The sequence below is a fragment of the Symphodus melops genome, assembly GCF_947650265.1.
Source record: "Symphodus melops genome assembly, chromosome: 9".
In the NCBI taxonomy this organism is placed as follows: domain Eukaryota; kingdom Metazoa; phylum Chordata; class Actinopteri; order Labriformes; family Labridae; genus Symphodus; species Symphodus melops.
Window position 1 is genome coordinate 795,496 of NC_136699.1, and position 10,599 is coordinate 806,094.

The 10,599-nt window shown below is 46.4% G+C and overlaps 1 long non-coding RNA gene across 1 annotated transcript; it reads right to left on the reverse strand.

Moving 5' to 3' along the window:
* Nucleotides 1–878: 878 nt before the first annotated feature.
* LOC306829156 lies at nt 879–9,256 on the reverse strand. Its single transcript, XR_013779840.1, has 3 exons — nt 9,174–9,256; nt 8,928–9,070; nt 879–954 (listed from the first exon to the last, which is right to left on the reverse strand). It is a non-coding gene; the product is annotated as an uncharacterized lncRNA (long non-coding RNA).
* Between the last annotated feature and the right edge of the window lie 1,343 nt (nt 9,257–10,599).

Below are 10,599 nucleotides of genomic sequence, written 5' to 3' on the forward strand. Positions count from 1 at the left end.
AGAAAAATCCAGTCTCAGATGTTTCATTCAGAACCACTCTGTCCTCTTTTCTCGTGTCGTGCTCGTCACTGTTAGCAGCGAGCAGCGCTCAGATCTTTAGCCTCCGATTCTCTATCATTTAAAACTGGCCCCATCAGAAGTCCTGCCATCAGAAGTGTTTCTTATTGGACAGTTTAGTAAATCTCAACATCCTGCAAACTTTACACTCCCTTCTTCTTCTTCTTCTTCGTCTTCAGGGCAACAATTTCCCATATCTAAAATCTGTACGACTCCCAGATTAAATGTTTTTGCAGACTGACAGGTACGGTATGTTAAACCTAAACAGAGTTTATCTATAAGAAAGCGTTAGATATCATCAGTTGAGTGTCGACGCTCAGCATGCACCGATGTGACAGAAGAGGAGGATCAGATCACAGCCAAAGGGAGTAAAAATGTAAACTGTGTTTGTGAGCCAACACCCTGTGCAGAACTGTCACGACTCGCACTGAAGTTTGAATCACTGCTTCCAAAGTGACCTCCCTCCTCCGTGTTTCTGTTCAGTTCCTGAGGCCACAATGATCCTTTAACATCTTTATTGAACTCGTGATTACAATGCAGAGGATTTTTGCAGCATGCACAGCAGAGATGAGCACGTTACAGATGAAAATAATAATCCGAATCATCTCTCATCTGAACTCCCGCCTCGACTACAAGAAACAAAGCAGGCTCTCGAGCTGTGCTTCATTTGTAAATCCTGGAGGTGGGACGCCACGCAGGGTCAAGAGGAAGCTGTTTCCAGGTCAAATCGTATCACACTGTAATAAATGATTCTGTAGTCATGCACATTTAACTTAATGTATCTGATCGAATGTATTCATGTGATTAATGTCTGACCTCCTCGTGTGTTCTCTCTGACCTCTGCAGCATCTCTTCACTCTGCTCTGTTTTGTCTCTCTCCCTTCCTCCTGATGATCTCTGTTGTTGCCGAGGCAGATGGAAGGTTTCACAGGGAACGGACGAGAGAGAGAGAGAGAGAGAGAGAGAGAGAGAGAGAGAGAGATGTTATCCATGCGTTCCCTGGGCGATACAAAAAAAAAAAAAAAAACAGCCTGGAGTAATACTCGGAAACCTGTGCTGTCCTTACATGAACCAGGTTACTCAACAAAACAAACAGACAACATCTCTCATGTTAGAAAAAGTGTCGTGGATTAAAATGTAATTCATTTCTCCCCCTCAGACATCCGAGGAAAAAAATAAACATTCATAAATATCAGAAAACAGATATTTAGCTGCTTTGGATGATTTCCAAGGACCGTGTGGGAAGCTCATGTTTGGATTTGCAGAAATCAAAGGAGCGGGGCGGCTGTGGCTCGGCTGTAAGAGTCGGACGTCTCTCCTCTAGGAGGTCGGGGGTTCGATTCCCCGGCTCCCACAGACACACGCCTGACGTATCATTAAAGACACTCAACCCCAAGCTTTGTCGACGGAGTGTGAATGTGTGTGAATACAGAGCAGCCTCCATCATCAGTGTGTCACACAGCTGCTGACGAGCACCTCTCGGTTATTACTCGCTGACTCACTGACAAAACATCAGATGATTGGCTTCATGTAATGACACTATAATCACTAATAATCATCTTGTTATGGCGGAGTCTGGAGCCAGCACATGTGGCTGTTATTAAAAAAGACGTGTTTGATCGATGAGGCTAAATGTTCCGAAACTTTAGACTTTAAAGACGAGGGCTCCGACTGTCTGTTCGAAACAAGTACGAGCCAATCAGAGAAAAACGAGTTTAAAAAAGTCTGACAGTGAAGCAGTTTTAAACCTACAGGATGTGTTTACGTCACAAAATCTAAATTCATGACTAAAAACCTTTCGTTGTTGAGCACTTTGATCACCTCAAATATTTCAAACAGTCGGAGAAATCCGTATTTTTACTGAGTCTGAAGGTTTTTTTGTTTTGCTGACATGCGAGCTGTCAAAGGGGGACGGTCTGATCCGTAAGGTCATTACGGAGCTTCACCTTAAATCCTCCACATTCCTCGCTTCTTTTACCTTCACAGAACTCGAGACAGCTTAGCGTCAAGCCAGAGAGACAGGCGTCAAAATGACATTTTCTCCTCCAGAAGCTTCAAGCCGACAGTCAGTCTGTGAAGTGACCACGAACGAGCGAACGAGAGGCGTCAGAAATCTACTGTACGACAACACGAGACGAGTGTGACCATCTGATCCAACACAAACGTGTGAGTGGAGAGCTAAACATAAGGGCCCAGATCATGATATAGGTCACCTCCTTAACGCTGGCACGGGACTGAGGTGCTCGCCTCTGGGAACGTGACCAGATTCCTCAATAATTCAGCTTTGTGTAAAGGGATAGCCTGGAGACCTCGCTCTCATTGCAGAGCTGCAGGACATGTTGGGTGTTGGCGAGGAAGTCAGGAACGTAGGAACGGGTTAATGGAGGTCTAATGGATAGAGCAGTGATCAGGTCAACGGGTGTTGCAGCGATGGAAGCGGAGCTGCTTCAACGTGTTCTGGACATGAAGCTGCCTCCAAGACGGTTCAGCAAAGACTTTGATAAAAGTTTCATTGACCTTGTACAAGCAGAAGGTCGTGAGGAAAGAAAAGCTAAGGGTCATAGTAAAGGTCACTTCACAGTGAGTTTGACCTTTGACCCTCAGGTCGTCGTTGGGGGAACCAGCACAAACAATATTAAAACGATTTTGTGCTCATTTCCAATTTTTTTTTATTCATCTGTGTCAACATTTGTTTCAATGAATCATTATGTACAAGTGATGTGTATGTATATTGTGCGTGTATGTATATTTGTGTGTGTGTGTGTGTGTGTGTGTGTGTGTGTGTGTAAGGAGTATGGTTCCTCATGCAACAGTGGACAAACCTTTATGCTGAAGTTTCTGTTGGGTCATTGATGCCCACTGTTTTCTTTTTTTACGGTTGGAGGTGGAATGCTCCAAGACCAAGACCAAGACCAAGACCATATCCCTGCAAAATCCTGATCTTGTGTTTAGGGGGCGTGTCCCACCGGGGGATAAAAATCAAACTAAAAATGATTTGAAGTTCTTTTAGAGAGAAGAGTTCTAAAAACAGCTGATCAGTTCCTGGTCTTGATTTTAAATCAAGACCAGTCAAATCAAATCCACTATGAGTCCGAGTGGTGAAGTCTGATTTCTAAGAAAGAGAAGAAACAAGAACTTAAAAAGGAAAAATTTAAAAGTGCAGTAAAATGTTCCACATTCGCTTCTCGTTTTATTTTCGAACTCTGCGGCGGACGGACGTCAGACAGCTTTACATCGTGTTCATACGTTATTAATAAGATGGTTAATTATTCACACGTTTGTCCTGGTTAACTCTGACCTTTAAGGTATTTTAGTCACAATGAAGAATGATGTCAGCCAGGGCCTAATTTAAACACGTGTCACACACACACAGGACGCAGCAGAGGTAAGCAGACTCGCTCACACTCTGACACCTGAGACGTCCCGCCCGGTCAAAGATTGCTTCTAAACCACAGCGGCACGTGATTAACTCTTCGAGCGCCGAGACTCAGGACGGGACAAAGAGCGGCGGAGGAGAGAGAGGGAGCGTCACCGTGTCCACATGAAAATGATGCTTCACATCAGGAACCAAACGAGTGTCATTTCACACCAGCACACACTGCACTGGTGGGTACACTGGTTTCCATTAACACACACACACACACACACACACACACACCAACATGATGAACTGGTTTACTCAGGCTGTAAAAAGGGATAGATGTTCACAATACAGTCACATCATCAGTGTTTTAATATTAATCTGTTTAACAGACGCTTTCACATCCTCATGTCGAGTTCTGATTGGTTGAAACTCTGGTCATGAGTGTGAAGAGCTCCTGTTGGCTGCAGCAGACCGTCCTGACCTGCAGGAGCTGAAGGACGTTACGAAAGAGACACAAGCATTGACCTTCCTCTGACCCCGAGCAAGGACCTGAATTTGAATATCAAAGTCACGCACACACACACACACACACACACACACACACACACACACACACACACACACACACACACACACACACACACACACACACACACACACACACACACACACACACACACACACACACACACACACATGCAACCTGTGGAGCACACATGTGGATGGTTATAACAGCATGCAACACACACACACACATCCAGATTTTCTCTGTTGCAAAAAAATTAAACATGACTCAATTTAATTAAAAGATGTGTGTGTGTGTGTGTGTGTGTGTGTGTGTGTGTGTGTGTGTGTGTGTGAAACACAGACTCTATCAGCATCCAAGTAACTGCTCTTGATCAAGGATGGAAACTATTTGAGAATGAGACAAACACACACACAGCAACACAGGTATTTAAACAAACAAAGACACACACACACACACACACACACATAAACACACAAACTGCATCCAAATGGCTGGTTCGAGCAGACGTGTACACACACACACACACACACACACACACACACACACACACACACACAGAAACTCTTGTCCTGAAACAGCCCTCTCAGCGTGGAAAGGGACAATTTAGTTCGGTCTTTAAAGGCCGCTTTGTGTCCTGACTGTCTCCTAAACACACACACACACACACACACACACACACACACACACACACACACACACACACACACACACACACACACACACACACACACACACACACACACACACACACACACACACACACACACACACACACACACACACACACACACACACACACCTAATGACTGCTTTGTGTCCACGTTTAAAGACACACTCATCAAGACTCACACATCAACACAGAGACAAGCTGCTTTCTTCCCTCATTACCGAGCTGGGCAAGCAGATGTCTGCTAGTCTTTGGGCAAACACAAATATTCTCCCGTCAGAAGAAGTGGTGCTTTATATCTGAAACGTAGCGATCTCGACTGGACTGCACGGAGCCTCGAGCTCAGACACACTGAACACCTTTGGGAAGAATTAGAGCTGAAAACGAGCCAGGACTTCTCGTCCAACATCAGAGCCTGACCTCACAAATGCTCTTTTCGCTGAATGGGCACGAGTTCCCTAAAGGCACGCTCCACTTCTGGAGGAGGGAGAGGGGAAGAGGGGGGTTCCAACCCAACCATGGTGCTATAGGAATGACATTTCCAACAGGCGATAATCAAAACTTTATCACGTTAAGCTGATTATTTCTCGTTTCTAGAATAGCTGCAGAAGATGTGACGTGTCGGTTGTGCGACCTCGTGGTGACCTTTGCAAGTCATGCAGGACTGACAGGAATGTAGGCAGCAGTGGGAAAAAAAAAACAGATAATGAATGAAACGGCATCAGATGCAGAACGGTGTCTGCAACAATGGCGCCGATGTTCACAGTGAATTCTGTCCGTGAGTCATCGGAGGCCAAAGAAGAATGTGAAAGAGGTCTGAAGCCTGAGAGGGGAGAACAAAAGATCCAGCTTCTGTTTTGAGTCGCTGCTCTGTTGTTTTTTCTTCTTCGGGAGGATGCGATGAGCGAAGGGGGATCTGTGATAGATCTGAGTCACTCTGATGCTTTCATGTGGCTTCTGACGGGACGGGACACAATTCAGCGTTGAACAAAGCGTCCTTTTCTCTCCCGGGCGACGCACCGACTGTGTCACAGCATTGACGTGTGTCAGGATTGGTTCACGCCTACTCGGCACGCATACTTTTTCATGACACACTTTTAGCTGCTGGTGGAGCCGGAGAGGAGTGGGCTCCGTCAGCATCTTATCTCTGCCATCTTGGCCGCCACCGATTTGCCTGCATGGAATTCACTGAAGGAAGGAAGTGAGGAAAGTCAACCCACGAGAGCATGTGGCTTCAGACTGAAGCCGACTCTGCAGAAAAGTTGAATCACAGGGTGGGATGTAAAATACCAGGAATGGGTCGGAGTCAGCCCACAGAGGCCAGGAGATCGGGGGGGGGTGCATCAAACACTTCACAGGCTTTATGGAAGCTGCTGCTGTGTCAGGTTGTCGTATTTGATAGTAAATCAAAAATCCTTACGACTTTTTGTTTGAAATGTTTTATTGTCATTTATCTCAAAAGTCCTTGACCGTACAGGTGGAACAATACGTCTTCCCATCCATGAAAAACATGGCAGATTTGTTGCAGCTCTGCAAGCACCCCGGCTCTCTGGTCGTTGGGTTTGTCTTTGTATGTGCTGTAGTTTTAGTAGCACAGTGCGAACGTGAAGAAAATCACTGAAATGCTTTATTTTAAACACGTGATTTGTATTTTAGCATTTAGAAAAACATAGTGGAGGAAAAGTCACATCCTGGAAGTCCTCTCTCGCCTCGAGGGACGCACGGCCGAGGGATTAATGAGCACGCTGCGCTTCTCCAAACACGGACTCCAGATATCAGCGGCTTCTTCTCCTCTCGTGTAATCCTCTTAGGGAAGAAGATCTGAGGCTTCTTAACAGAGAGACAACATCACAGGCAGCCCGAGCTCTGTCTCACAGGGATCTGCTTCAACTCCCACAAAAAGTGGACTGCAGGGATTAACAACGTGTGTGTGGATTTTCATTCTGCTGACGAGAACGATCGTCTGAAATCAGAATCGTGTTTCATTATCAGACCGTGAGATTATCGTGAGAATGAATCTGCAGGAAGTGAAACGCTGTAGCGACTTCGTAATGAAACGTCAATAATCTGACCTCCACAGGGCCGAGAGGAGCACACGGGCGAAAACGCACAAACGTTTGTGTGGACGAGATTCGATCCCAAGAAAATGTCGGCTTGGAGGAGTGAGGAGTCAGCCATTGTTGTCGTCGTCGTCTGGAAGTCTCATGGTCTCCGTTTTCAGAAGAACATTTTTCAGGTTGCACGGCGATGGAGGAACTGCTGTTTGTGTTTTCAGCCGCGGTGCAGAATGTTCTCGTTCACGGTCGTGTAAAGATCGTGAACACAACTTTCAAAATACAAACATGTTGTCTAAATCTTCAGCTATTTGTTGAAAACATTTCGATCCTTCTCCGTCACTGATTTCAGATTTATATTTGTTCATGTTTTCCATTCCCAGCTGTTGCTTCTAATTTCTCCCATTTTTCATGATCTCATGTTTGTTTTTTTTTTTTATGATCTGTGTGTTTCAGGGTTGTGTGTGTGTGTGTGTGTGTGTGTGTGTGTGTGTGTGTGTGTGTGTGTGTGTGTGTGTGTGTGTGTGTGTGTGTGTACCTTTGAGCAGGTTATTTTCTCCAATTAGTGTGAAAAAAGACACAAAAAAACACATTCCCATCATGTCGACTTGTGGACTTCATCCAGCAGTTTCAGCAATGCCAACGTCCGAACAACTGTTCTCCTCAATCTTTGCTGGTAGTGTTGGAGCACAGCTACACACACACACACACACACACACACACACACACACTCTTCTGACGACGACAAAGACTTTCCAAATCCCGACATTGCAGAATAGGATGTTGCACAAGGAGAAGCAGGAAACAAACACTTGGTGCTCACAGGATGCCAGTTAAAGGCGGGCGCCGTGTTACGCCTGGCGCCGTGTTACGCCTGGCGCCGTGTTACGCCTGGCGCCGTGTTACGCCTGGCGCCGTGTTACGCCTGGCGCCGTGTTACGCCTGGCGTGCACGCACTGATGCTGAATGGTGCCGATCTGCCCTCACAGAAAGTAACACAGTATGAATGTGACGTGATCAGCGTCGAGTCCAAACTTTGCCCTCACTGACACCAGGACGATCGAGCCCTCTCTGATCAGTGTTTGTGTTTCTGTCTCAGGCGTGTGTCCCGCTCGACTGGCAGCCATTAGCAGATGTACACACGGGTACACATGATCACGCGAGAACTCCGAGATCACGCGGGAATAAAGTTAAACAACGTTCCAACGACGTCAGGTTAATCAAGTGAAGAAAAAAATTATCAGGAGTCTGTTTATTGTGTTTTATTTTGAAATTGACCCGAGGCTCTTGTCTGACTTCCTGTCTGTGTCGATTTGCATCCTTTAGCTTGACGTGTGCTTGCAGCATGTGGCGTCCCCATTAGATCTCTACGTATTTGAAACGGCGAGTGGCGCTGCTGGCTCGCTCTCCGTCCACGACGTGTACTCTTTAAAAACACGACTACTGGGAGTGAACGATGTCGTAGAGGACGGGACGCAAGCGTGCTCGGACTGCCAGGAAATTGCAACTGAGTGTGTGTGTGTGTGTGTGTGTGTGTGTGTGTGTGTGTGAGAAACTCTTGCTACGTGTTCACGGGCCGGGCCTCGACGTGTAAGCACATGGGCGTGATGACGCTGCTTATCGGCAGTAAGTGAAGATCTATTGATTCAAACTGTTCGATGAAAAGATGGCGGTTTAACTACAGCGTGATTCAGGCTTGTGACGACAGAGAGAGAGAGGTCAGACAGAGTGCAGGACGGCGCTCGACTCGCCCCCGCAGGTCCTGCAAAGAAAACAAACTGTTCGCCTGAAGCTGCCCACGCAAACAACAACTTAAGTGTTTGGAAAAATATCCAGCCAGCGTTCAGGTAGTGTTTGAGAATATGTGACAGCACAGAGGTAATGATAGTGATTAAAATGATTTTCACTCTGCAAAGATGAATGTTTGTCTCTTGGAGGCGGAGATCTCTAAACATGTGCGGGCTGCAGAGAAGGAGCCAAATGCATCATGGGACAGGAAGCGATCCAGTTGTGATGCAGTTTACCTTTTTAAAGAGTGTCTGAAGGTGTTCATTTGTACAACCGCTGTTTTAGTTCTGAACGTATGTTAGAGAGAAATGCTCGCACACCTGTATGTGCTCCCGTCCAGCTCTCGCCGTTTGTTTCCTTTAACAGCAAAAGAAAGTAAATCATGAAAATTCTCCTTCAAAATAAAAGACAGACTTCTCTATGCTCTATTTGACCCTTCTGGGTCTCTGTACATGTGTGAGACTTTACTGTTCTGCTTTGTCCTGGTTGGCAGACGGGACGTTGGTGCGTTTCCTCCAGCCAATGACAGCGCAGCAGGTGGGTTGAGGAGTGGATGCAGCTCAGCGATTGGATGCGATTCAAACTGGACCATGTGATGGTCGTGGACGTAGCTGCAAAGACGAGAAAACATCACAGCGTCAAGCTCCAAACACAAACAGCGGTGGTTAGCTTGTGCTAGCGTGCAGCGTAGGTAGAAGCAGTAAAGGTACACACGTCGTCCTGCAGGGAGTGGGCGGGGCTTCTGAGGGAGACGAGCCCAGGAGGAAGAGGAGTGACAGCAGATTAAACATAAACTTAAAAAACATCTTTTAAATTATTATTTATCCTCTTCTGAAATCTGACCAATTAAATGTGTGTGTTTTCATTTGACCCGCTCAGGTTAAACGGCTCGTTGAGGCGACTCGACGTGCACGCAACAAGAAAAAACCCGGCTCAGGAGATAATGATCTGCTGTGCTGCTTCTCCAGGCAGTTTTCTCTGCGAAGATCAAAAGATTCCTTCAAGAGAGGACACATCGCTTACGCACACACAAAGACGACAGCCTGCAGCGTAAACTTTAACCACCTAATGATTTTCTGTGTTAGCGCTCGGTGGTTTGTTTCCACATCGATTAATGTTTTCTATGAAATGTTGCTGCCTGTGGTTTCATTGGGAGCAAGTCGTCCAAGTTTCGTGTCAGAAAAACACACGAGAAAAAAAAAAGACAGCATCATGATGGAATAGTGTCATTGCCCACCTCGTTCATCGCTCCTCGTGCATGCTGGGAAACGAAGTGAAAACGGTAAAAGACAAACGCAGAGTGAGAAAAGAGGAAGAAGACGACAGCAGGATAACGCCGAAGACAAAAGGTCAAAGGATATGATTGGAAGTAAGGAGGTGAATAAACATTTATCCCATGACTGTCTTCCAAGTCGATGTCTCGTTGTATCGTGATGTCATAATCATGAGCTCCTCGTCTTCTGGTGTTGATCAGGGAGACAAGAACGAGGCGTACCTCTCATCCTATGATCCCTCTCTCTCTCCTTCGTCCTCCTCCGAGCGTTTCATAATCTTAAACTGTAGCGTCTGCAATCAGTATGAAGAGAAACACACAGGTTCTTATTAGTATCAAACGAGACGGTGTGTTTAAACCCTCCAACATCTCTCCCACTGTTCATCCGTGCATGCACGCGCACTCTCAGCTACAGAAGAAACGAGAGGGCATTGCACATCTCCTCATTAACCAACTATAACGGTCCGCTGGGCTTGTCTTTGTCCAAGCACATTTCCCTTCGAGAGGTAGATTCTTTTCAGCATGATGAAGGAAGAGCAAACTCTTCTGCTTCCCTTCCTGAAGGAAGTGGAGCAGGACTTTCATTTCCTCGCCGTCGCACACGACCCACCTCACGTGCGTCCACATACATCAGCTCCTCTTCCGTTCCAGGAAATCTCAGCTTTGCATGCACGATCAGCAGGCTCACATGCTCATATCGTCCACTTGCTGCCTGCACATGAGAGCTTATAGATTATTGCCTTTAAGCATATTCATCATCCCCCCCCCACCCCCCACGCAGGCTCACGTGCACTCTGCTGATCCTGTCCTCTGTTGTACCCCCGTATCCCCCCTTCCATCGCCCTCAGGGAATCTTGGCGTCACCTC